Consider the following 12,075-nt stretch of genomic DNA (forward strand, 5'->3'; position numbering starts at 1 on the left):
CCTGGGAAGTGTCGCGCAGAGCCGTAAAAGCGGCTGGTGGACGAGGGGCGGGGGCGTTCGGCCCGTGAGGCGGGGACTCCTGGGAAATGCCGCGCAGAGCCGTGAAAGCGGCTGGTGGACGAGAGAGATTCTAGGCTCGTGAGGCGGAGGCCGGGAAATGCGCGGTGCAAGAGCGCTGGATCCACAAGGTAGGTGGTCGTCCTGTCCCGCAGTGTCTGGCCGCGCAGGGGAGGGGCTACGGGAGGGAGGGCCGTCGTAACTCCGCCTGCTCGCCCCTGCGGGCTCCCGAGAGTTCCGCCGAAGCTCCCAGTGGTCCGAGTTCACACAAAAGTGCACATGGTTTAGGCGTTGTTGGTGGCGGTTCGTGTTTGGTGGAACGGGGACGTGGGAGTTGGGTGGGTAAAGGGGCGGCATCTGCCAGGTGGGGAGGGGACTAATTGTGTCCTGAGCTCGGGGCAGTAGGCGTCGGCCGTTGGGGAAGGATTGTGCCGAGGGAAGCTTCGGTGTGGTTCCGGCGAGACAGTGTTTGGGGTGCTGGGTGAATAGGCATCTGCGAGGGTCCAGGGTGGGGTGCTGGGACTGCGGAGGTGTGTTCTCTGGAAGAGGAGGTTTGTGAGTGAGGGAGAGCCATCAGCTGCTGACGTTCCTCTTTGATGAGTATTTCACGTGTGGAGAGGCAGAAACAATTTAAAATAGATCCAAACAGATGTTTATTTTGGTATGTATGCAAGATCCGAACTTGTTTTTAGACAAGAAAGAGTATTTGAAAAGAATATTTTGCTACTGGGTGCCTATGTTTGCCAAATCTCTGAGGGAAGATGTTCACTCTCTTCTTTCGTGGATAGCTGGCGATTCGGGGGAATTGGCCCAAATTTGCCAGCTTTGGGCCAAAGTAAAGCAGTAAAGTTCGTTCACCAGGCAATGTCCTGAATTGCTCAGAATTGAGGAATGCGGCAAGTGTCAGACGGTATTTGTGCTCATTTTGTGAAGAGAAAACATTGGCTTAAAATAGAATTTAAGGCTGAAAACAATTGGACGTGGAGGCCGGACCAGTTTACTCTGCTCAGAGATTGCTTAAAACGATTCTTTGAAGGTTTTGTTTCCATTAATCTCACCATCATCATTGTTCATGTGATTATAAATAATAGGATCCAGTAGGATAGCTGGGGATAAAATAAAACTGATGGCATTATTAAAAGGATAGTTTAAGGACATAATGGAAGTAAAGATCCCCTTTCCCACTATGCGATAGACACTAGTAAAAATAGAAACAAACAACATGAAGTAAACAAGACCTATTTTAGAAGAAATACGAACAGGCTAGAAAAATGTAAACTGTAAGTTGAAAGACAATCTAATTGTAGATGGGGAGACTAAACATCAGCTATCCCTTCACAGGACCAAAAAATAAATAAGGGTCTAAAACAGCAAGCATAAAGTCGACTTTGTGCACAAATCTTGATTTTTAACACTCTGATAGCCATCTTCTCAAGCACATGTGAAACGTTCACAAAACTAATATTACAGATTTCAAAGAAAAAAGTAATTTCCTTTTTTTTTTTTTAAAGATTATATTTATTTATTTATTTGAGAGAGAGACAGTGAGAGAGAGCGCATGAGAGGGGAGAAGGTCAGAGGGAGAAGCAGACTCCCTCCCCATGGAGCCGGGAGCCCGATGTGGGACTCGATCCCGGGACTCCAGGATCATGACCTGAGCCGAAGGCAGTCGTCCAACCAACTGAGCCACCCAGGCGCCCCAAAAAGTAATTTCCTTAAAGTAAAAATAAAACAGTATTCTTTTATCACAGTGAAGCAAAACTAGAAATTAATTTTTCAAATGACATACACCTGGAATTTAAAAAGCTAACAAACTCGTTCAAAGAAAAAATGCAAAGTGATATTGCAAATTTTAAAAGAAAATTGATAAAGCATAATGTCAGAAACTACAATATACAATTAAAGCAATTAAGTGAATTTTATAGTCTTAAAATTCTTTTTTTTTTTTTTTTTTTTTTTAAGATATTGTTTATTTGACAGAGAAAAACAAAGCAAGAGAGGAACACAGGCAGGGGTGTAATGGGAGAGAGAGAAGCAGGCCTTCCGCCGACCACGGATGCAGGACTGATGCAGGACTCAATCCCAGGATGCTGGGATCATGACCTGAGCTGATGGCTGATGCTTAACAACTGAGCCACCCAGGTGTCCCTATAGCCTTAAATTCTTAAAACAATAAGAATTAAATAGTCAATTAAAAAGAAAAAAACCAACAAGTCAAAACAAAGCAGAAGGGAATAACTTATAAAAGTAAATTCCAAAATTAATAAAACTTAAGAGTAATGAAAACTATATAAGAAATAAGTAAATAAATCAAGTGCAATAAAAACCCAAGTAGTTAAGCCACTCACTACAAATCAAGAAAAAAAATGAAAAAATGAAGAAAAATATAAAAAGTGACTAGGAAATATAACTGTGGAAGAGGGAATTTTAACAGTAGACTATTTTCACAATTCTTTATTTGAAAAAAAAAAAATGTATTTCTTTAATTGGGGCAGGGAGGGGAGAGAGAGTCCCAGGCAGACCCTGTGCCAATCTGACATGGGGCTCAGTCCCATGACGCTACGCTCATGACCTGAGCTGAAATCAAGCATTGGAAGTTTAACCAACTCTTACCCCAGCCACCCCTATTTTCACAATTCTATGTAAAATAATAAGAGAGTAAAAATAATTAAAAGAAAGCTTTGATAAATTAATAGATTCCTATGAAAATACATTTATTAGGGGTGCCTGGGTGGCTCAGTGGGTTAAAGCCTCTGCCTTCGGCTCGGGTCATGATCCCAGGGTCCTGGGATCGAGCCCCACATCGGGCTCCCTGCTTGTGGGAAGCCTGCCTCCCCCTTTCTGTCTGTCTCTCTGCCTGCTTGTGATCTCTGTCTGTCAAATAAATAAATAAAATCTTAAAAAAAAAGAAAATACATTTATTAAAAGTGACAAGTTATATAATAAAAGCATAAATTTATAAACAAATTTTATTAGAGGAAATGAAGAAATTTTACTCTCTCACAAAACCGCATCGGTCATAGAAAGTTTCACAGAAGAATTCTACCAAAAAGATGGAAAGTTTCAAGTTAGTAAATGGAACACGTATAACATTTGGACCGAAACCTGATGGAAAGTGTACAAAAAACCTGGACAAATCTTAGTAATGAATATTGATTAAAATTTTTTAAATATTAGCAGAAACAAACAACATATTAAAAATAAAACCTCACCAGGTTGAATTTATCAAAAAATGCCAGGATGCCTCAGTATTTGGAATTGTCAGTATAATGAATCATAGACATAGATCTAAGGAAAAAATCATAAAATTTCTCCCCTAGGCACTTGAAAAGATCTTTTACAAAATCCAATACCCTTTATTTTTTGGGGGCTTGCACTCATGACCTGGCGATCAAGACTTGAGCTGACATCCAGGGAGTCTGATATTTAACCAACAGAGCCACCCAGTTGCCTCTCAATGCCCATTTATACTCAAAAAAATAAATAAATAAAAAATCACTGCAGTAGGAATTGACGTATCCCAGAACTAAAACAAGTTTCTTCCTTAATATGTAAAACAATAGAAACATTTTCTTAAGTTCAGAATCAAAGCAAGTATATTAACTTTTTACTGCTGGCATTAGCCAATAAAATCAGTAAGAAGATAATGAGAGTTGTGTAAATTTTAAAAATGAAACTATTTGCAGAAGAAATAAAATACATCTAGAAAGTTCAGTAGTCAATAATTTAAAAAATTACTGAATAATGCATTGGGATTTTAAATGAATACACAAAATTAATAGCCTTCATTTAACAAAAAGTTATGACTGTAAGAAAAATCTCAACATCTTTTTTAAAAAGATAAAATACTTAGGAGTAGAATGTGAAAGCTGAAAGAAGAAATTTTTTTTTTAAGGTTTTATTTATTTATTTGACAGGCAGAGATTACAAGTAGGCAGAGAGGCAGGCAGAGAGAGAGGAGGAAGCAGGCTCCCCGCTGAGCAGAGAGCCTGATGCAGGGCTCGATCCCAGGACCCTGGGATCATGACCCGAGCCGAAGGCAGAGGCTTTAACCCACTGAGCCACCCAGGCACCCCTAATAAATGTATTTTCATAGGAATCTATTAATTTATCAAAGCTTTCTTTTAATTATTTTTACTCTCTTATTATTTTACATAGAATTGTGAAAATAGGGGTGGCTGGGGTAAGAGTTGGTTAAACTTCCAATGCTTGATTTCAGCTCAGGTCATGAGCGTAGCGTCATGGGACTGAGCCCCATGTCAGATTGGCACAGGGTCTGCCTGGGACTCTCTCTCCCCTCCCTGCCCCAATTAAAGAAATACATTTTTTTTTTTTCAAATAAAGAATTGTGAAAATAGTCTACTGTTAAAATTCCCTCTTCCACAGTTATATTTCCTAGTCACTTTTTATATTTTTCTTCATTTTTTCATTTTTTTTCTTGATTTGTAGTGAGTGGCTTAACTACTTGGGTTTTTATTGCACTTGATTTATTTACTTATTTCTTATATAGTTTTCATTACTCTTAAGTTTTATTAATTTTGGAATTTACTTTTATAAGTTATTCCCTTCTGCTTTGTTTTGACTTGTTGGTTTTTTTCTTTTTAATTGACTATTTAATTCTTATTGTTTTAAGAATTTAAGGCTATAGGGACACCTGGGTGGCTCAGTTGTTAAGCATCAGCCATCAGCTCAGGTCATGATCCCAGCATCCTGGGATTGAGTCCTGCATCAGTCCTGCATCCGTGGTCGGCGGAAGGCCTGCTTCTCTCTCTCCCATTACACCCCTGCCTGTGTTCCTCTCTTGCTTTGTTTTTCTCTGTCAAATAAACAATATCTTAAAAAAAAAAAAAAAAAAAAAAGAATTTTAAGACTATAAAATTCACTTAATTGCTTTAATTGTATATTGTAGTTTCTGACATTATGCTTTATCAATTTTCTTTTAAAATTTGCAATATCACTTTGCATTTTTTCTTTGAACGAGTTTGTTAGCTTTTTAAATTCCAGGTGTATGTCATTTGAAAAATTAATTTCTAGTTTTGCTTCACTGTGATAAAAGAATACTGTTTTATTTTTACTTTAAGGAAATTACTTTTTGGGGCGCCTGGGTGGCTCAGTTGGTTGGACGACTGCCTTCGGCTCAGGTCATGATCCTGGAGTCCCGGGATCGTCCGAAAGAAGAAAATTTTATACTAGTCACCAAATAGACATGGTCAAATGCTGTCATAAAAATATAAGTTCTTTCTAAGTTGATACAGAACTTTAAGATAATTCCCCAAACAAACAAACAAGGTTTCATGCTGGAGATAAAAGCTGAATTTGCAAAAAAAAAAAAGTTAACAAAAGCCAGCAGATCTTGAAGATGACTGGCAGTGGAGGTTTTGCTAACATACTCTTAGATCCTAGATAATTGTAACATCGTAGAGTTAGAGCATGAATAGACAGAAAAAGGGAATAAAGTATAAGATCTAGAAATGGACTAAAGTATATTTGGGTAATGTATACTAAATATGGCATACGAAATCACTAAGGAAAAGAGGAATTCTTTAATAAGTGTCATTGTGACAGTGAGCTAGCCATTTGGATAAAAGATAAAATTGAGTCCATACTTTAAAATATAAACCAAAACAAATTCCAGATATGTTAAGAAATCTAAATAGAAGAAACAAAACCACATAGTTTCTAGAACAAAAAGAGAGAATTCTTTTATAACTTAGGTATGGGTAAGGACTTCCGAGTTATTACTCAAACCAAAAGCAGTAAGCAAAGTGATTAAGAAATTTGCATTCAAAAATACGGGGTAGGGGCACCTGCGTGGCTCAGTCAAGCGTCTGCCTTCACTTGGGATTCTGGGGTCCCGGGATTGAGCCCAGCATCCAGCTCTCCACTTAGTGGAGCATGTTGCTTTTTCCTCTCCACCCTGCATCCCCTCCCCTTGTGTACATTTTCTCTTTCTCTCTCAAATAAACAAAATCTTAAAAAAAATAAGAAATGCAACTAATTTAAAAATAATGGTATGGCAAAAACATAAGCAGGACAAGACAGATAATGCATTTGGAATAATATTTGCAATTTACCTCACAGATAAAGAGCTAACTCACTAATACATAAAAAACTTCTTAAAATTTTTATTTTTTAGTTCAAGCATAATTAACATAGTGTTATATTAGTGTCAGGTGTTTGATAGTTATTCAGCAATTCTGTGTATTATACACAGTGCTCATTATAAGTGTACTCTTTTTCTTTTTTTTAAAAGATTTTATTTATTTATTTGTCAGAGAGAGAGGGGGAGAGAGCGAGCGAGCACAGGCAGACAAAGTGGAAGGCAGAGGCAGAGGGAGAAGCAGGCTCCCTGCCGAGCAAGGAGCCCGATATCAAACTCGATCCCAGGCTGCTGGGATCATGACCTAAGCCGATGGCAGCTGCCCAACCAACTGAGCCACCCAGGTGTCCCTATAAGTGTACTCTTAATCCCCTTCACCTATTTCACCCATCTCTCCACACCCCTGCCCCCCGCCCTGGCAGCCCACCAGTTCTCTATATTTTATATATTTATAATCTATCTATCTATCTTTATTTCTTAAATTCACAGAGCAAAGTCATGTAGCTTATATCTTTCTCTGACTGTATTTCACTTAGCTTTATATCCTCTGGATTCATTTGTTGCAGATGGCAAGATTTGATTCTTTTTTTTTTAATGGCATATATGCCACATCTTTAGCCATTCACCAATGGATGGACAGTTGGGTTGCTTCCATATTTTGGCTGTTGTAAATAATGCTTCAGTAAACATAGGGGTGTGTATATCTTTTAGGATTAGTGTTGTTGTTTTCTTTGGGTAAATAGCCAGTAGTGGAATTACTGGATTATATGGTAATTCTATTTTTTTTTTTTTTTAAGATTTTATTTATTTGACAGAAGGAGAGAGATCACAAGTAGGCAGAGAGGCAGGCAGAGAGAGAGGAGGAAGCAGGCTCCCCGCTGAGCAGAGAGCCCTATGTGGGGCTCGATCCCAGGTCCTTGGGATCATGACCTGAGCTGAAGACAGAGGCCTTAACCCACTGAGCCACTCAGGTGCCCCGGTAATTCTATTTTTAATTTTTAATTTTTTGAGGAACTTCTGTACTGTTTTCTGTAGTGACTGCATCAGTCTGCATTCCTACCAACAGTGCAGGAGGCTTCCCTCTTCCACACTTGTTTCTGTGTGATTTTAGCCATTAAGAAAGGTATGAGGTGATACTGTAGTTTTGATTGCATTTCTCTCATGATGAATGATGAGCATCTTCCATGTTCTGTTGGCCATCTCTCTGTCTTCTTTGGGTAAATGTTCATGTTTTCTGCCCTTTTTAAATGTTTTGTTGTTGTTGTTGTTGTTGTCTTTTTTGGTGTTGAGTTGTGTAAGTTCTTTTTGTGTTTTGGATATTAACCACTTATCAGGTATATTCTTTGCAAATATTTTCTTCCATTCAGTAGGTTATCTTTTAGTTTTGTTGATGGTTCCTTCACTGTGCAAAAGCTTTTAATTTGGGTGTAGTCCAAATACTTTCATTTTGATTTTATTTCCCTTGGCAATGGAGACATACTAGAAAAATCTATGACTGATGTCGAAGTGATTACTGCCTGTGTTGTCTTCCAGGAATTTTATGGTTTCAGGTCTTATATTTAGGTCCCTACTCCATCTTGAGTTTAATTTTGTTTGTGGTCTAAGAAAGTGGTTCAGTTTCATTCTTTTGTATGAAGCTATTCTGTTCTCCCAACACCATTTGTTGAAGAGACTGTCCTTTTTCCATTGTAGAGTCTTGTTTTCTTTGTCGAAGATTACTTGACCACATAATTGTGCGTTTATTTCTGGTCTCTCTGTTTTGTTCCATTGGTCTGTGTGTCTGTTTTTGTGCCAGTACCAAACTGTTTTGATGACTGCAGCTTTGTATATAACTTGAAGTCCAGAAACGTGATGCCCCAGCTTTGCTTTTATTTTTCAAAACTGCTTTGGCTATTTGGGGTCTTTTTTGGTTTCTTAAAAATGTTATGATTATATCTGTGAAAAATGCTCTTGGTATTTTGATAGGGATAGCATTAACTATATAGATTGCTTTGGGTTGTATGGACATTTTAACCATTCTTGTTTTTCCAATCTGTGAGCATGGAATTTCTCTTCATTTGTGTCATTTAAAAATTTTTTTTTATCAGTGTTTTTTATTTTTAGAGTACAGACAGGTCTTTCATCTCCTTGGTTAAGTTTATTTGTACATATGTTATTTTTGGTTCAGTTGTAAGTGGGATTGTTTTCTTAATTTCTCTTCCTGCTATTTCATTATTAAATGTATACAACTGCAGTATTTCTGTATATTGATTTTGTATCCTGTGATTTTATTCAATTCTTTTATCAGTTCTAGTAGTTTTTTGGTGGAGTCATGGGTTTTTGGTATATGTATGTCATCTGGAAATGGTGACAGTTTTACTTCTTCCTTACCAGTTTGGATGCGTTTTATTGCTGTAGCTAGGACTTCCAGTACTATGTTGAATATAAGAGTGGTGAGAGTGGACATCCTTGTCTTGTTCCTTATCTTAGGGGAAGTGCTTTCAGTTTTTTTTTTTTTTTAAAGATTTTATTTATTTACTTGACAGAGATCACAAGTAGGCAGGAGAGGCAGGCAGAGAAAGAGAGAGGAGGAAGCCGACTCCCCGCCGAGCAGAGAGCCCGATGTGGGACTCTATCCCAGGACCCTGAGATCATGATCTGAGCCGAAGGCAGCGGCTTAACCCACTGAGCCACCCAGGCGCCCCGCTTTCAGTTTTTTACCATTGCAAATGTTAGCTGTTTCTCAAATATAGATCTGTTACTGAGGTATGTTCCCTCTAAATCTACTTTATTACGGGTTTTTATCTTTTTTTTTTTTTTAAGATTTTATTTATTTATTTGACAGACAGAGATCACAAGTAGGGAGAGAGGCAGGCAGAGAGAGAGGAGGAAGCAGGCTCTCCACGGAGCAGAGAGCCCGATACAGGGCTTGATCCCAGGACCCTGGTCCCAGGAAGGCAGAAGCTTTAACCCACTGAGCCATCCAGGAACCCCCCCGGGGTTTTATCTTGAATGGATTTTTACTTTGTCAGATGCTTTTTTTGCATTTACTGTAATGGACATTATTTTTTTTTTTATGATCTTGATTTTTATTGTCTTGTTGATGTGATGTATCACATTGATTTGCAAATATTAAGCCATCACTGCATCCCAGGAATAAGTCCCATTTGATCCTGGTGAATGATTCTTTGGATGTATTATTGGTTCAGGTTGCTGTTACTTATTGAAGATTTTGCATCTGTAGTCAGAGATATTGGCCTGTAGTTCTCTCTCTTTTTTGTAGTGTTTTCATCAGCATTAGGGTACTGTGGGCCTCATAGAATGCATTTGGAAGCTTCTCTTTCTGTTTTTTGGGGGGATAGTTTGTGAAGAACAGATATTCATTTTTAAATGGTAGACTTTCCCCACAAAGCCATTTGTTTCTGGACTTGTTTGCTGGAAATTATTTGATTACCGATTCAGTTTTGTTGCTAATAATAGATCTGTTCGAATTTTCCGTTTCTTCCTGATTAAGTTTTGGGAGATCATGTGTTTCTAGGAATTTACCCATTTCTTCTGAGTTGTTCATTTTGTTTTGTTTTTATTTGTAGTGGTCATTTGTATTTCTGTGTTATTTCCCATTTTTCATTTCTGATTTTGAGTCCTCCCCCCCCCCCTTTTGTTGAGTCTGGCTAAAGGTTTATCAATTTTGTTGATGTTTTCAAGGAACCAGGTTCTGGTTTCATTGATCTCTTCTGCTTTTGTGGTGATGGTGGTTTTCTATTTTGTTTATTTCTGCTCTTGCCTTTATTCTTTCCTTTGTTCTACTGGGTGTAGGCTTTGTACTTCTTTTTCTAGTTCTTTTAGGTGTAAGGTTAGGTTGCTAATTTTTGTTTTGTTTTGTTATGTTTTGCTTTTGAGGTAGGCCTGTGTTTCTATAATCTCTTAGAACTTTTGCTGCATGCCAAAGATGTTGGGCTGGTTGTATTTTTATTTTCATTTGTCTCCATGTATATATATATATATATATATATATATATATATTTTACTTCTTATTGTTTAGTAGCTTGTTATTTAACCTCTATGTATATTTGTCATTTTCAGATTTATTTTTTTTTACTTCTTCTTATTGTTTAGTAGCTTGTCATTTAGCCTCTATGTATATTTGTCATTTTCAGATTTATTTTCTTGTGCTTGATTTCTAGTTTCATAGCATTGTGGTTAGAAAAAAATGCAGGATGCAATTTCAGTATTTTTGAATTTGTTGTATGTGGCCTGACATGATCTAGGGTGTGTTCTCTGTGCACTTGAAAAGACTGAGTACTCTGTCTTAGTAGGAAATGTTCTGCATAGATCTTTTAGATCCATCCAGTCCAGTGTGTCATTCAAAGCTAGTATTTCCTTGTTGATTTTGTTTCTGTGATCTATCCATTAATGTAAGTGAGGTGTTTTAGTTCCCTACTGTTACTGTATTACTATTGATTGTTTGCTTTATGTTTGTTAATAATCTTTTTTGTACTCTGGTAAGTGTATGTTGGAGGGTGGGAGTCTGCAGGAAAACATGGAGGTGGGGCACAGTGCCAGCAAAGTCTGTGCCAGTCCGCTCTGAGGGGAACTGCAGCCGCCTAGGGAGGCTGCAGGCTGAGGTGGAGGGGGTGAGTCTGCAGGACATGGGTGTGTGTGCGCTGTTAGGAGGCTAGAGAGAGTTGAACTGTGCCGCCCCTGTATCTCTGCTGGGAGTTCGGATGTTGGATGACACTCATTAGCTCCTTTGCTCTTAGAGACATCTTCCAAAGATTCCTGATCTCTTAGTACTCGCTTTGAGATTAGTAAATGAGCATTTTTCTTGAGTTCCTCAAGTGTTTTTGGAACTGCTGATTCTATGCCGTAACTCAGCGGGACTGTTTGTTGTGCTGTCTCTCTAAGGGCAGAGACTCAGTTTACTTTTACCCTCCTGCTCTCCCAGAGCCTATCCCACTGATTGTTCAAGTTCCAGGTGCTAAGCCCCACTGATTGTAAGACTCGCTAAACCAGCCCCTCTAGTTGTCAGAGTCCAGTGGTACCGGAATTTGTCGTCTTTGGGCAGGTCCCCATGGCTGGGGTGCCGGGAGGGGCCTCTGCTCCTCTCTCCTCTCCACACCTCCGCCATCCTGTGTGGATAGTTCTCTGGGTCTTTTTGGCTCTAGACCGCATCTCCACCCTTCCTACCCTCCTCACTGGGGCCTCTTGTCTACATTTAGCTGTAGAGAGTCTATTCTGCTAGTCTTCAGATCATTTTCTGGATTATTTATACTGATGGCGGGTGTTACCTAGTTGTATGCATGGAGCAAGGTGAACACAGGATTGTCTATTCCACCATTTCCTCAAAAGTCCTGAAATGCAAATGATTTTTTATGTTGCTTTTGTATTATGCAACTTTATTAAGTTAATTAATTAATTGGTTTTTTAAAAAAAGATTATTTATTTATTTAACAGATCACAAGTAGGCAGAGAGGCAGGCAGAGATAGGGGAAGCAGGCTCCCTGCTGAGCAGAGAGCCTGATGTGGGGCTCTTCGCAGGACCCTGAGATCATGACCTGAGCTGAAGGCGGAGGCTTAACCCACTGAGCAACCCAGGCACCCCAAGTTTATTAATTTCTAATAGCCTTTTCAGCAGAGTCTTCAGGATTTTCTGTATTAACATTATGTCACCTGTATATAGAAACTATTTTACTTCTTGTTTTCTAATTTGGATGCCTTTATTTCTTCTTCTCTGATTTCTTTGGCTCAGACTTCCATATTATGTTCAAAGCAGTGGCAAGAGTGAGCACTCTTGTCCTAGTCTTGTCTTCAGGAAAAAACCGGTTTTGCTGTTCACCTTAGAGTATGCTTGTTTTGTGGACTTGTCATACGTGGCCTTTGCAATTTGAAGTAAGGTCTATCTGTGCCCTATTTATTTATTTATTTATTTATTTGACAGA

General features: G+C 38.6%; 1 protein-coding gene across 4 annotated transcripts in view; it reads left to right on the plus strand.

Annotated features, from left to right (window-relative positions):
• LOC309845894 (uncharacterized protein) overlaps positions 1 to 12,075 on the plus strand; it is a 54,709-nt gene that overhangs the window by 24,376 nt on the left and 18,258 nt on the right. The window contains exon 1 of one of the 4 annotated variants that reach the window (XR_014301576.1): positions 14 to 188. The exons of 2 other annotated variants lie outside the window; for them this stretch is intronic. The gene's annotated coding sequence lies outside the window, so the exon portion shown is untranslated. Of the gene's footprint in view, positions 1 to 13; positions 189 to 12,075 lie in introns of those variants that run through there. One more of the 4 variants, XR_014301577.1, reaches the window with a different exon arrangement.

The sequence above is a fragment of the Mustela nivalis genome (assembly GCF_964662115.1).
Source record: "Mustela nivalis genome assembly, chromosome: 13".
NCBI lineage: Eukaryota > Metazoa > Chordata > Mammalia > Carnivora > Mustelidae > Mustela > Mustela nivalis.